Below are 14,842 nucleotides of genomic sequence, written 5' to 3' on the forward strand. Positions count from 1 at the left end.
TTAAAATGCATGCCAAAAAACTAACACAAAATTCTGGCGCAAAATAAGCCTAATCAAAACTGGTATAAATAAAAGAATAGAAACAAAAAGAGAGAGAGAGCGAGAAAGAGAGAGAAAAGACGGCGCTCATCCAAGGTGATAACGTTCTGGAGTGTGTATATATTGTGTAAAAGTGAATCTAGATCGACTCACCTGGTAGAGTTGTGCGGGATCATCGGCACAACTCAACTTTGGAATGTATCAGGTTATATTCACCCTGGTGTTAGCATACTGAGCAAGCATACGGAGTGGACCCTGGGTGTGTAGCTCCAAAGATAAAGAGATTACCCTGTGGTCTGATAATTCTCAGGTAGAAAACGTAGAAAAAAGTACTCCTTATGTTGGGTGCTCTTGTGCAGGTGGTTCAATAAATCCAAGATTGGAATTCCAAAAATATGGATTTATTCATATATATGCGTAAAATACAGGTGCAATGCGTTTCGACCTCGTACTGAGATCTTTGTCAGGCAAATCCTGACGAAGACCTCAGTACGAGGTCGAAACGCGTTGTACCTGTATTTTACGCATTTATGTAAATAAATCCCTATTTTTGGAATTCCGATCGTGGATTCATCAATCCATCAATGGCTTCCTGTATTGGTAACCACACAGTCTACACACAAAAGATACAAAATACCTGTGGTCAACAGTAAAATTCCATCCTACAGTAATCAAACTATCATTACACATCAATGAATGGCCTACTAATAACAGGCTCTTCTTTCCAGTGTTACTTTATGCTATCATGCCATCCCTCAATCGTACTGCTGGCAATTAGGAATTTGTAGCACTCCTCCACTTCTTCCCTTTAGGCTACATTCAGACGAGCGTCAGCAACCTCGGACGTGAAAAACTAAAGTTTTTCACGTCCGCGGTGCACCCATGCAGTAAAATAGGACGTGTCCTATTTTCTCAAGGACCCTTCACACGCTCCTTTGAAACAATGGTCGTGTGAACGGCCCCATTGAAATACATGAGTCTGTGTGATGGCTATTGTTTTAAGGGCCGTCACACGGACGTTATACACGCTTGTCTGAATGAGCCCTTACTTTGAGGAGGTAAATGGTAATCGTGCCTTAGGCCAATTCACACCTTGATTCTCCTGTCATTTGTTTGCTAACACTGGAATGTCTTTATAGATGGGAGGCACTGTGTGTATTAACACTGCTGATTTGGCTTATATACAGTATTTTACTACATTAGATAAAATTATAATTTTTTCCTTTTTTTTTTCCTTTTTTCTTTTATCGAGGATTGTGGGTTACTCGCATTAGGTTCCTAACTTGCGCTGCAATTGTTTGGTGTCTGATAAAAATGACTTGTCAGAATGTACATGACTAATGAACCATATAAAAAAATGGATATAATATCCTGTACTGATGATTAAAAAAAAAAAAAGATGACAAAGCCTCGAAGCTGCAACTTTCACACATGAAATGATTAAAGCACATTGAAAAAGCTGGCACAGTAGCTTATTATTCAGATGAAGTGTCTGGTGTGAGACATGGCATGTCTCTATGCCTGGCAAAACAATGGCGAGCCATTCAGATCCATGTCCATTGAACTACTGTACTGAGCAGATGAACAGCCCTGAAACATCTGTAACCCCATCATTAGCAGCAGCGACAACAGGAGCCTGCCATTTGGCCTTGCAAAATATCACAGGGTGATACTAATAGCAGTTGTGATGGGATTGAACTGAACAGATGCAATGATTCAATGCAGAGTATTTCAAGGTGTTAGAGGATATGCTTTTTTTTAGACCAATATTGGCTCTTCATTAATTGAAGATTGCGTCCTTGAATTTGTTTTTTGAATCCATCAGTCTAAAGAACCTATATGCTGGATATGAGTCAGCCCTGACAAATACATTTGTTTTGGACCAAAGCTGATATAATGACCTTCCGCGACCAGGCCTGTAGCAGTAGCTGCTGATGTTGACCTGCTGTTATCATGTTTTCCCATTGTGCAGTGTATAACAATTATAAAAGACTCGGGGAAATTAGCTGCCAGGATTCTGTAACATGGAAACATTATGGTGGATAAATAAAGCATTCATGTTAGTTTAAGTACAGGGGAATTAAATGGCACTTTAATAGATGCGTTCTTAAGTAGTATTTTAATCTGCGGGTTACAATTTTAGCTAGAAGTTACCATCTGTGCTTTCAACCTTACCACTGATTTGGATACAATTTACTAAAGTACATGACTAAGCAAGAACCCACATGAACGTGTACCTTGTTGTATATCCATTGCATTTTCCAGAAGTGGATTAAAAGCTGATTTTATTAAGAAGGGCATCCTTATGGATAAAAAAATCTCTTGTGGTAGAAAGTTCTTGGCGTAGACCATTGAAAATTGCAATAATAAATATAATCATAACTCTTAAACAGTTTTATATAATTATGTCTATATGCATACAGATATATATATATATATATATATATATATATATATATAATAGTAAAATAGTACAATTTATGTTACACATCACACCACAAGAATGGATAGAAGATATTCAGCTGCACAACCAGCATGAAAAAAATCCCAACTGAAGGGAGGTGCAAGCAGCAAAATATTCCCCGCACCAAAGGAATTCACGAGTGCATAATAAAAGAGAGAAACTGCAGCACTCCGGTAGGAAAAGTATTTCTTATTTATTCTCCAGGCATGACCTTGCAACGTTTCAACCCTGTCAGGGTCTTTCTCAAGCAAAAAGAACAAGTGCACCATTTATATAACAGACATCTCATGACATCGTCCCAAGTTGCCCAATGTTCATCTACTATGTCACAGAACCTGTCACACCAGAGCTCTGCATATCGCGCTTAGTGTTTCCAATGTGCATGTCCGGCCGCGCTTAGAACCCCATTGCGCATGTCCGGTGGCTAAAGCAACCTCCGACGCCAGAGTATAGTCTACACGAACTAATTCTAACTACGCATGCGCAGTTGTGTCCGCCACCATGTATAGTAATGACAGTTAACTCATTACAGGGCAGAAAGTTCCTGTACTGTACATTATTATTATCAAAGATACTCTGTCTCCATTACCTCATAGGCCATCAGTAAGGACTACATTAAACAAGGGGCTACATGATGTCATCTTTATTAAAAAGCTGCCTAAACATCCTCTGTTACAAAATGGCATTTTATGGCCATATTTTAGTTTATACTTTCACCCTAAGTATTCATCACTATAGGCCCACTCACTAACCATCTTTATAGGGGCTCCACCGGAATCGTAGCACATTTTACTTAATGTAGTGAGGTTATACCTGACAAGAGTTTTTCACTCAGCAACATTTTTTTACTCAGTGGGGGATTATAAACAGATCCCATATGAGCGTGGTGGTAGTAAACAATGGTAAAAAATAATATCAGGCACGGTCTTTAATAGCTGGTATAATCTCGCCATGTGTACATGGTCCAATAGACCCATAAGCCATAGAAAATTCATATTAGTGGTCACCATGCAACCTATCATCCTATATCAGGATGCAGAGTCGCACCAATAAACCACAGATTATTTAACTACTAACTAATAATCCCGTCCAGCTAAATCCCAAAATCAATGGGGCCAGATGTCAGAGACAAGCAACAAAAAAAACACTACCCAAACATCCAATCACATCTATCCCCACCGCAGAGGTAAACCCCACTTTAAATAAAGACCAACCAGGTCATACATTAGTACTGTACTGCGGGAATAGTAGAGAATCCAAAACAGATGGAAAATAAATGAGACTTCAATTCTAAATCCAGGAATAAGTAGACTCAGTTGTATAGCATATTCAATGCATTCATGGTTCTCTTTAGTGCTTTAGTGCTCCGTGTAGACTATACTCTGACGTCAGAGGTTGCTTTACCAACCGGACATGCGCAATGGGGTTCTAAGCGCGGGCGGACATGCTCATTAGAAACACTAAGCGCGATGGTGTGACAGGTTCTGTGACGTCGTAGATGAACATTGGGTAACTAGGGATGCTTTTCTCTAGCTACCACTGCACCCTGGGCATGCTCTGTTGATAGATACTGATGTTGGAGCGATCAGTATAAGCTGTTTTGCGATATTAAAATGTATTAAATACCTTTACTAAGTATTTTTATATGTGTCACTAACTTTATATAATTATGTGTGTATTTACATTATATGAGCTTTTGATGTTAAAATGATTTTACACTTTGTATACTAGTTAACGCACAGGATGTGATGTCATGAGATGTCTGTTATATAAACTGTGCACTTGGTTTGTATTTATGCTTGAGAAAGACCCTGACCTTTCTTTTTTGCAGCGGCCATTTTTGCTAATTAATTTACAACTAAACTGGCTGTCACTTAGCTTCTCAGCAACTAGCCACAAACCTTCACTTTATCAGCACAAAGTAATTATTGGTTGTGAGTTTCTGATGACAACAGGGGCGTAGCTAAAGGCTCATGGGCCCCGATGCAAAAGTTCTTATTGGGCCCCCCCCAGTAAACTCCTCATGGCCGACGGTCCGCAGCTTTCAGCTGCATCGCTGAGTCTCCTAAGTGACCCAACAATGCAGCACTAGCAGTCGGCGCGACACTAAGGCTGGGTTCACACACCCTATTAACGGACGTAATTCGGGCGTTTTAGCATTGAATTACGTCCGAAAATGCGGCTCAAAAGCGTTGGCAAACATCTGCCCATTCATTAGAATGGGTCTTACGATGTTCTGTGCCGACGGTCATTTTTTTTACGCGCCGCTGTCAAAAGGCGGCGCGGAAAAAAAACGCCCGCGTCAAAGAAGTGCCTGTCACTTCTTCAGACGTAAATGGAGCCATTTTCCATGGACTCCATGGAAAAACAGTTCCAATTACGGCCGTAATGGACGCAGCGAAAGACACCTGCACATGCCTTTACGTCTGAAATGCCAGAGCTGTTTTCTCCTGACAGCACCGTAAATTCAGCTGTAATGGACGCTGCCATGTGAACATACCCTCAGGGCTTAAAATGTCAGGGGAAATAGCCCCAATACATATGTGTCCGCCCCCAAAAAAATGTGTGTATAGGAGACATCATAGCATATCTATAGCACTGCGACCCTATAAACTATGGATAGGATTAGATACAGTGGCTGAGAGGACAGTATCACTCATGATAGGATTAGATACAGTGGCTGAGCAGAAAGTATCACACATGATAGGATTAGATACAGTGGCTGAGCAGACAGTATCCCACATGATAAGATTAGATACAGTGGCTCAGAATTCAGTATCACACATGATAGGATTAGATACAGTGGCTCAGCAGACAGTATCCCACATGATAGTATTAGATACAGTGGCTCAGAAGGCAGTATCACACATGATAAGATTAGATACAGTGGCTCAGCAGACAGTATCACACATGATAGGATTAGATACAGTGGCTGAGCAGACAGTATCACACATGATCGGATTAGATACAGTGGCTCGGAAAGCAGTATCACACATGATAGGATTAGATACAGCGGCTTAGCCGACAGTATCACACATGTTAGGATTAGAGATAGGGCCCAGCAGACAGTATCACACATGATAGGATTAGATACACAGCTCAGCAGACCGTATCACACATGATAGGATTAGATACAGTGGCTCAGCAGACAGTATCACACATGATAGGATTAGATATAGGGCCCAGCAGACAGTATCACACATGATAGGATTAGATACAGTGGCTCAGTTTACAGTATCACACATGATAGGATTAGAGATAGGGCCCAGTAGACAGTATCACACATGATAGGATTAGATGCAGTGGCTCAGCACAGTATCACACATGATAGGATTAGATACAGGGCTCAGCAGACAGTATCACACATGATTGGATTAGATACAGGGCTCAGCTCGCTGACATTGCGGCTCCAGCGCTGGTCCCAGGAAAGGTAAGAATAATAATTTTTCTTCTTTATGTGTTACTGATTATTTTTGTGTGTTTGTGTTTTTTTTACAGGTTCGGTTGTTGGACTTCGGATTCGAGGACTTCAATGACGGCATTTTTTTTATTCTCAATAAAATGGTTAATGAGGGTTGTGTTTTTTTTATTTCAATAAAATATTTTTTCTATGTGCTTGTATCTTTTTAAACTTTATTATCACCGCCTTAGTAATGGCCGCTGGCTGATTGACAACCTCCATTACTAAGGCAGGGCTTAATGTTAGCCGGTGCAAAGGCCAACACTAACCCCCATTATTACCCTGGTACCCACCGCAGCCAGGGGTGCCGGGAAGAGCCGGGTACGAACCAATACCCGACCATCTGCAGTAACAGTCAGACACCGGGGCGGCTGCAGGCTGGTAGTATTAGGCTGGGGAAAGCCAAAAACAGTGGCCCCTACCACCCTGGTAATGCTGCCTGCTGCTGCTGTGTTGTATCTGGCTGGTTATGAAAATTGGGGGGGGGGGGACCCGACATCGTTCTTTCCAATTATTATTATTTTATTTATTTTTTTTAAATGACGTGGGGTCCCCCCATTTTTCATAGCCAGACAGATACAATAAAGCAGCAGCAGCCTAGCATTACCAGGGTGGGAAGGTCCACTGTTTTTGGCCTTTCCCCTCCTGATAATACCAGCCTGCGGCCACCCCAGTGGCCGACCATCACTACATATGGTCAGGTACTGGATCGTACCCGGCTCTTCCCAGCACCCCTGGTGGCGGTGGGTACCGGGGTAATAAAGGGGGTTAGTGTTAGCCTCTGCACCGGCTAACACTAAGCCCCGCCTTAGCAATGGATACTGTCAATCAGCCGGCAGCCATTACTAAGGCGGTAGTAATATAGTTTAAAAAAAAACACAAAGACATAGAAATAATATTTTATTGAAATTAAAAAAAAACCCACACAACCCTCATTAACCATTTTATTGATAATGAAAAAAAAAGCCGTCATCGAAGTAGTCCTGGAATCCGCCGTAGTCCAACGACCAAACCTGTAAGAAAACACACAAAAAACGATTAGTAACACATGTGTTAGGCTTAAATACAGGGCCCATGTGTGATACTGTCTGTGGGACCCTGTATCTAAGCCTACCACAAGGTAGGCTTAGATACAGGGTCCAGCAGACAGTAATCTTATACAGTATAAGATTACTGTGTGCTGGACCCTGGATCTAAACCTACAGTGTGGTAGGCTTATATACAGGGCCCAGCAGACAGGATCTCACATGGGCCATGTATCTAAGCCTACCATGTGATTGGCTTAGATACAGGGCCCAGCAGACAGGATCACGCATGGGCCATGTATCTAAGCCTAAAATGTAATTGGCTTATATACAGGGCCCAGCAGACAGGATCACAAATGGGCCATGTATCTAAGCCTACCATGTGATTGGCTTAGATACAGGGCCCAGCAGACAGGATCACGCATGGGCCATGTATCTAAGCCTACCATGTGATTGGCTTAGATACAGGGCCCAGCAGACAGGATCACACAATCTGTGATCCTGTCTCATGGGCCCCCTAAGCCTGCTACATCGTAGGCTTAGGGGTTGCGCAGTCCCTAAACATTGATGGCCTGTCCACAGGATAGGCCATCAATAGCTGATGTGTCTCCCGGGACCCGCAAATCAGCTGTTTTGAAGGGGCCGCAGCACTCGCACGACAGCTGCTTCCCCTTCATTTCACTACTCGCTCACACTGTGAATCGCCGACACCGATTCACAGTGTGACCGGAATGAAGGGGAGCAGCTCTCGTACGAGTGCTGTGGCTTCTTCAAAACAGCTGAATGGTGGGTCCCGGGAGTCGGACCCCGCCAGTCAGGGCTAATCTTACCTTCCTCTTCGGCCGCGGCGGTAGTTCTGTCGTCTCGATGCTGTGCGCGGCGCATAGCGCTGTGACGTCATGCGCTGCGCACAGTGCTTGATGTCAGGACCTCCGCTGCGATCCGGAACCAGGAAGGTAAGTAAAGTCTGTTACTATAGTAACAGGGGCCCGCGGCCCGAGTTACTATAGTAACTTTTTATTGATGTGGTGCGGGGGGCTGTGGGCCCCCTGGCTTCGGGGCCCGGTCGCAATTGAGACCGCTGCGACCCCTATAGCTACGCCAGTGGATGACAACTAAGGCCTCAGGCACACAGCAGAGCACGGAGGCTTTTCAGGGGTTGCAGAATCCCTGCGACTGCAACACTGGGGACGAGAGTTCTAATCTAACAAAGGGCAATTTTGCATGGAGTTTGCATCCTCTCCCTGTGTATGTTTGGGTTTTCTCCCTCACTAAAAAACAAACAAAATAAATAAGGATATGTTAATTCCTATAAAATTCCTTCTAGGGTGTGTGAGCCCTTAACCTCTGTACAGCGCTATGTAGTATGTTGTTGCATTAAATAATAAATAAAATGCTTCCAGGGTAGAATCGCTCCATAATACGGCTTCTGATTGAGCATTGCAAAATGTATTTTAGGTCACATTCTGTATATATTTGATTTTAAAAAAAAACTCAGCATGACTCCATATGAAATCAGAGACCAAGCAATGAATATGATAATCATAATTTTTTCCATATCTTAAACACACTCACTGCTGACGATGGTCATTGTGGAGTGAGGCTTTCTTACAAGTTTTACTATGGAACCCAACATTTACTTGTAACACTCATTACACACAGTTCTGTTACAAATATAGGCAGTGATGGAAAAATGGTGCAAAGTAAGAATGCTTAAAAAAATACAATGTGAATGAACAAAAGAGAAATCTAAATCAAATCTACATTTGGTGTGACCACCCTTTGCCTTTAAAACAGCATCAGTTATTTTAGGTACACTTGCACAAATTCATGGATTTTGTAGGATTATAGTCAGGTGTATGATTAACCAATTATACCAAACAGGTGATAAAATTATCATAATTTTCATATGTAGGTTGAAACACAGTCATTAACTGTAACAGAAAAAGATGTGAAGGAGGCTTTAAACTGGGTGACAAACAGCCAAACTCTGCTACAAAGGTGAGGTTCTGGAAGACAGTTTCATGTCACAGGTCCACCACGGCAAGACTGAGCACAGCAACAAGACAATCGGTAGCTATTCTGCATCAGCAAGGTCTCTCCAATGCAAAGATTTCAAAGCAGACTGGGGTTTCAAGATGTGGTGTTGAAGCTCTTTTGAAGAAGCACAAAGAAAGGGGCTACATTGAGGACCATAGACAGTGATCGGCCAAGGAAACTTAGTGCAGCAGATGAAGGAAGCATCATGCTTACATCATGCTTACTACACTTTGAAATTGGAAGATGTGCAGTAGTGCCATCAGCTCAGAACTGGCATAAACCAGTAGGACCCAGGTTTGCCCAACTACTATTCAGATAAGTCTGGCCAGAAGTGATCTTGATGGAAGAATTGCAGCCAGAAAGCCACACCTTCAATGTGGAAACAAGATCAAGCGACTCAACTATGCACGAAAACATAGGAACTGGGGTGCAGAAAAATGGCAGCAGGTGTCCTGGACTGATCAGTCAAAATTTGAAATATTTGACTGAAACAGAAGGCAGTTATTCGCCAAAGGGCTGGTGAGCAGTACAATAATGAGTGTCTGCAGGCAACAGTTAAGCATGGTGGAGGATCCCTGCAATTTTGGGGATGCATTTAAGCAAATGGAGTTGGGGATTTGGTCAGGATTAATGTTGTACTCAATGCTGAGAAATACAGGCAGATATTTATCCATCATGCAATACCATCAGGGAGGCGTCTGATTGGCTCTAAATTTATTCTGCAGCAGGTCAACGACCCTAAACATAAAGCCAATATCACTAAGAACGATCTTCAACTTAAAGAAGAACACGGAGCCCTGGAAGTGATGATATGGCCCACCCTGATCATCTCATCATCGAGTCTGTCTGTGATTACATAAAGAGACAGAAGGATTTGAGGAAGGCTACATCCACAGAAGATTTGTGGTTAGTTTTCCAAGATGTTAAGAACAACCTCCCTGACGAGCTCCTTCAAAAACTGTATGCAAATATACCTAGGAAAATTGATGCTGTTTTGAAGGCAAAGGGTTATATTGATTTTTATATTGAAATAAAAGGGCAAATATTAATTTTCATTAGATTTGTCTTCTGTTCATTCACTTTGCATTTTGTTAACTGATAAAAAAAATATTAACACTTGTATTTTTGAGACCCTTATAACTTTGCAGCATGTTTCCATCACTGCCTAACTTTTGCACAGTACTACATATGTATATATATATATATATATATATATATATATACAAGGGTGAAGGGTGAGTCATAAATTATGCTAACTCCGGTTATATTAAAACGTCTGTTGGCCGCACTCTCTTAACAGTGCTTTCCGTACCAGGTTGCTGTCTCCCCAGTCACTGCTGTGTAGGTTTGACCTTACTATGTCTGTTTGTTTGTGACTGCGGTGCGAGAAACAATGGCTGCCCCACTTGAGATTTGCATGAAAGAAGAGCAGCGTGCAGTAATTAATTTTTTGTGGTCTGAGGATGTGTCTGGTGCCGATATTTATCGAAGACTTTGGAGAAAGCGTTTTGTTGCGAAGAAGTGTATATGACTGGATAATGAAGTTTAAGGAAGGTCGCACAAGTGTAAGCCATGAAGAAGGAGCTGGACGCCCATCCACATTCATGACTGATGACAACATTGAGCGTGCACTTTAACTAATCTGTTTGGTCCCCTGAAAGAAGCCCTACAAGGACGAAGATTCACGTCTGATCAAAAGGTGAAGACAGCGGTGCATTCGTGGCTCGCAACTTAGCCTAAAACATTTTTTGATGTGGGAATACGAAAGCCTGTTGGCAGATGGATAACGTGTATTAAAAAGCCGGGAGATTATGTCTAACGCCTTTTCCGAAAGTTGATTAAAATAAATACTAGAGCCAGAGTGCGGATAATATTTGACACAACCTCATATTTATATATATATATATATATATATATATATATATATATATATAAAATATATATATGTATATATACACACAAGCACACACACACACACTGCATTCGGAAAGTCATTAGACCCTTTCAATTTTCCCCATCATTCTGCACTCAGTACCCTATAATGGCAAAATGAAAACAGAAAGTTAGAATTTTTTTAAATTTATTGAAAAAGGAAAGCTAAAATATTGCATTGACGTATGATGACGCAAGGTTTGAAAACCTGGATTTGGGGAGTTTCTGCATTTTTTCTCTGCAGATTCTCTCAAGCTCTGTCAGGTTGGATGGGGACCGTCGGTGGACAGACATTTTCAGGTCTCTCCCGAGATGTTCGATTGGGTTCAAGTCAGGGCTCTCCCTGGGTCACTCAAGGACATTCACAGAGTTGTCCCTAAGCCACTCCTGTGTTGTCTTGGCTGTGTGCTTAGGGTCATTGTCTTGTTGGAAGTTAAACCTTTGGCCCAGTCTGAGGTCCAGAGCACTCTGGATCAGGTTTTCATTAAGAATATCTCTGTACTTTGCTCCATTCATCTTTCCCTCCACCCTGACTAGTTTCCCTGTCCCAGCCGCTGAAAAACACCTCCACAGCATGATGCTGCAACCAACATACTTCACTATAGGGATGGTATTGGGCAGGTGATGAGCAGTGCCTGGTTTCCTCCAGACATGAAGCATAGAATTGAAGACAAAAGCTCAATCTTGGTTTCATCAGACCACAGAATCTTGTTTCTCACAGTCTGAGAGTCCTTTAGGTGCTTTTTTGCAAACTCCAGGTAGGCTTTTGTAACGTCTATGGCCACGGACCGTCGTCCTGACTTACCCTCTGATGGCCTCGGACATGGACGAGCGTGTTCCTGGCGACATCTCCCCCCCTGGGAGACACCAGCACTCACTTCCTTGACCAGACACTGTCTCCTGCAGGGTGCGCACGCCCGCGTGTGCAAGGCCTTAAAGGGCCTGTCTAATGACGGGGGGTAGGGAAACGGACAAGTGAGCTCTAGTCTACCCGCCACTCTGTCCCTGCCTACTTGCAACGACCCGCCCAAGGCAATGGGGTACAACTGGGCGGCGGTCCCTGCGCTCAGTAAGTGCACGACAAACACGACAAACATACAAGGGAATACAAGCAAGGGAAAGGGGCAGTTGCCCACGGCAACACCGTGAGCAACCAGAGTGGTGAACGAGCCGAGTCAAGCCAGGAGTGTGCGAGGTACCAAACGAAGAGCAGAAGAGTAGTCAGTAAGCCAGGGTCTGTATGGAGCAGGATCAAAATAGGAGCTGTAGCTGGGCCAGGAAACCACACAAAAAGAATCACAAGCACCGAGGGACAGGAAGGGCAGGCTTAAATAGACCGAGGGTGGGAGCTATCTGAGTCTGGCCAGGTTGCGATAGGCTCTCCCACTCCTAAGCCTGCCAGCCTGAGTGGTGGAAGCTGGAGTCAGTCTCAGGGATGTAGATTCAGGTGCTGACTGATTAATTATGGGAGTTAACCCCGAAGCTGTGCCTGGCAGATCCTTTACAGTACCCCCCCTTTTATGAGGGGCCACCGGACCCTTTCTAAGTGGACCTGGCTTACTGGGGAAACGCAGGTGGAACCTCCTGACCAATACCCCAGCGTGAACATCCCGGGCGGGTACCCAAGTCCTCTCCTCGGGCCCGTATCCTCTCCAATTGACCAGGTACTGGAGGGAGCCTTGGACCATCTTGCTGTCCACAATCTTGGCCACCTCGAATTCCACCCCCTCAGGGGTGAGGACGGGAACAGGAGGTCTGCTCGAGGGAGCCAAGGACGGGGAGCAGCGTTTAAGGAGGGAGGCATGAAACACGTCGTGTATACGAAAAGACGGGGGTAACTCCAGCCGGAAGGAGACAGGATTGAGGACCTCAATGACCTTATACGGCCCAATAAACCGGGGAGCAAACTTCTTGGACGGAACCTTGAGACGCAAGTTCCTAGACGACAACCACACCAGATCCCCGACCATAAACAGGGGGTTAGCAGAACGTTTTCTATTAGCCTGAGTTTTTTGTACGCTCTGGGACGCCTCTAGGTTCTTCTGAACCTGGGCCCAGACTGTGCACAGTTCCCGATGAACGACCTCTACCTCGGGATTGTTGGAACTACCAGGTGAAACGGAGGAGAACCGTTGATTAAACCCAAAATTACAGAAAAAGGGGGAGACCCCTGACGAGTTACTGACCCTGTTATTAAAGGAAAATTCGGCGAGGGGAATGAATGAGACTGAATCATATTGACAGTCAGAGACAAAACACCTTAAATATTGTTCTAGAGATTGATTAGTCCTCTCAGTTTGGCCATTGGTTTCAGGATGGAAGGCAGAGGAGAAGGACAGATCAATCTCCAACTTCATACAGAAGGCTCTCCAAAACAATGAAACAAATTGTACCCCTCTGTCCGAAACAATATTGACAGGGACCCCATGGAGACGCAGGATGTGTTTGACAAACAAGGTAGCCAACGTCTTGGCGTTGGGTAGTTTCTTGAGGGGCACAAAGTGGCACATCTTACTGAAGCGGTCTACTACCACCCACACCACCGACTTGCCTTGGGATGGAGGCAAATCGGTGATAAAATCCATGGAGATATGTGTCCAAGGTCTCTGGGGAATGGGCAACGAACGCAGTAAGCCCGCTGGTCGGGACCTGGGAGTCTTGGACCTAGCACAAACCTCACAAGCGGCGACGTAGGCCTTAACGTCTTTAGGCAACAAAAATAGGAGAAGAGGGGGGAGGAATCCTCCAGCTCACCTGACACTGTGGGTTGTGTCACAATAGCGCCCGGATCCTCGTGTCGGCACACGGTCTGAAGCAGGGAAGAAGAAGAGTATTTGGATCCAGCGCTGCGTGCTGTAATGTCATTACAGCCAAGACTAAGGACGCAGAAGCGTCCGAAACGCGTAGGCTCTGAGGACACCACCGCCCGCTTACCTCCACACCTGGACTTTATACCTCTGGACTACCTTTTAAATCAAGAACCATTAAACTTGGAATTTTGCTTCCGTTTTAAACTGCACGCAGCGCTGGATCCAAATACTCTTCTTCTTCCCGTCTTTAGGCAACCCAGGCCACCAATAGTTTCTAGTAATGAGGTGTTTGGTACCCAGGATGCCTGGATGACCAGATAGTGCGGAGTCATGATTTTCCCTAAGTACCCTTAGCCGGAATTGCAGGGGAACAAACAGCTTGTTCTCATGAAGGTTCCCGGGAGCTGAACCTTGATCAGCAGCAATTTCAGAGACTAAATCAGAATCGATCGAGGAAATGATTATACCTGGAGGCAAAATACAAGCAGGATCTTCCTCCGAAGGAGGGCTGGCCATGAAGCTACGCGACAGTGCATCAGCCTTAATATTTTTAGACCCAGCCCTATAGGTAACCAAAAAATTGAATCTGGTAAAAAATAACCCCCATCAAGCTTGTCTCGGGTTTAGCAGATTCTAGGAAAACCAGATTCTTGTGGTCGGTAAGGACCGTTACCTGGTGCCTAGCCCCCTCCAGGAAGTGGCGCCACTCTTCAAATGCCCATTTAATGGCTAAGAGTTTGCGGTTGCCAATATCATAGTTACTCTCAGTTGGCGAAAACTTCCTGGAGAAGTAGGCACAGGGGCGGAGATGGGTGAGGGACCTGGTACCCTGGGACAAGACAGCCCCCACTCCCACCTCAGATGCGTCAACTTCCACGATAAATGGCTCCATTTGGTTGGGCTGAACCAGCACCGGGGCCGAGATAAAGCACTTCTTAAGGACCTCAAAAGCCTGGACAGCCTCAGGAGGCCAGTGGAGGAGATCAGCTCCTTTGCGAGTGAGGTCCGTAAGAGGCTTAGCGATGACCGAGAAGTTAGCAATAAATCTCCTGTAATAATTAGCGAACCCCAA

The 14,842-nt window shown here is 44.2% G+C and overlaps 1 protein-coding gene across 1 annotated transcript in view; it reads left to right on the forward strand.

Moving 5' to 3' along the window:
* Positions 1 to 14,842, forward strand: part of SNCA (synuclein alpha) — a 97,725-nt gene that overhangs the window by 11,922 nt on the left and 70,961 nt on the right. The window lies entirely within an intron of this gene.

This window comes from Rhinoderma darwinii, chromosome 1 (assembly GCF_050947455.1).
Source record: "Rhinoderma darwinii isolate aRhiDar2 chromosome 1, aRhiDar2.hap1, whole genome shotgun sequence".
Taxonomy (NCBI): domain Eukaryota; kingdom Metazoa; phylum Chordata; class Amphibia; order Anura; family Rhinodermatidae; genus Rhinoderma; species Rhinoderma darwinii.